We start from the raw sequence: 1,526 nt of genomic DNA on the forward strand, positions 1-1,526 counted from the left end.
AGAAATGCCAGATATAGGTGAGGGGGAGGAAGGCAGCAAATCACACTGCCATGTGTGTACCTATGCAACAATCTTGCATGTTCTTCACATGTACCCCAAAACCTAAAATGCAATAAAAAAACCCAAAATATCATTTTTAGTGCCAGCCTTCTCTTACCAGTCTTTTAAGAAATTGACATGTACTTCACATACCATAAAATGCAGCAATTTAAAGTGTACCATTCTTTGGCGTTTGTTTGTTTCTGAGATGGTGTCTTGCTCTGCCACCCATGCTGGAGTATATGGTGTGATCTTGGCTCACTGCAACCTGTGCTTCCCAGATTTAAGCCATTTCCCACCTCAGGCCCTGAGTAGCTGGGGTTAAAGGCACTCATCATTGTGCCTGGTTAGTTTTTGTATTTTTTGTAGAGACAGGGTTTCACTATGTTCGCCAGGCCGGTCTTGAACTCCTGACCTCAGGTGATCTGACTGCCTCAGCCTTGCAAAATACTGGGATTACAGGTGTGAGCCACTGCACCAGCCCCATATTCTCAGTTTTTAATTGTTCCATCAAAAAAGTAGGAAGCCCACATATTAGTTTTCTATTTATCTGATGTTAATAGAGCTTTCTTATAATTAATATTTACATAGATTTTTTTCATCCTGTTGTTTTCATCTTATCTGTGTTTTTGTATTTAAAGGGTGCCTCTGCTATACATTATATAGGTGGATCATGTTTTTGTTTGTGTTCCTTAAAATTCAATCTTCACTGTTTCAGTCTCACTAAACACTTGGAGTGTTTATTTCACTTAAGGTTCAATGGAATTTCTAATGTATGCCATTTGTGTTCTGTCACCCAGGCTGGAGCAGTGGTGTGATCTCGGCTCACTGCAGCCTCCACCTCCCGGATTCAAGTGATTCTCCTGCCTCAGCCTCCCAAGTAGCTGGGATTACAGGTGTGTGCCACCATGCCTGGCTAATTTTTTTTGTATTTTTAGTAGTGAGCCTGCGTACCTGGCCTATTTCTCTTTTGTTTTTTGTTGCTCCTTTCCTGCCTTCTTTTGGATAAATGGAGTGATTCTTCACGTATCCTTTCATCTCTAGTGGCTTTTTGGCTGCATCTCTTTGCTCTATGTTTTTAGCTATATATGCTTTCTTTGGCAATTGTTCTAGGGATTACAACAAACACCCTAACTTTTCACAGTTCACCTGCAGTGCTTATGACACCACTTGGGCAATAAGGCAATGAAAAGGAATGAAGCACAGACATGGGCCACATGTGGGTGAGCCTGACACTTTATGCCAAGTCCAAGCAGCCAGTCACCAAGGGCCACATACGGTATCATCCCATTTATATGAAATGCCCAGAATGGGAAAATCCGGAGATACAGGTGACCGGATTACTGGTCACCTAGTGCTGGGGAGAGGGGAAGGAAGAATTGGGAGGCGTGATGACTAAGGATAACAAGGTTCCTTGTTAGGGAAATGAAAATGTTCTAAAATCAATTGTGGTGATGGATGCACCATTATGTGAGTAAACAAAGAGC

The sequence above is a fragment of the Cebus imitator genome, unplaced genomic scaffold, assembly GCF_001604975.1.
Source record: "Cebus imitator isolate Cc_AM_T3 unplaced genomic scaffold, Cebus_imitator-1.0 Scaffold25, whole genome shotgun sequence".
In the NCBI taxonomy this organism is placed as follows: Eukaryota; Metazoa; Chordata; class Mammalia; order Primates; family Cebidae; genus Cebus; species Cebus imitator.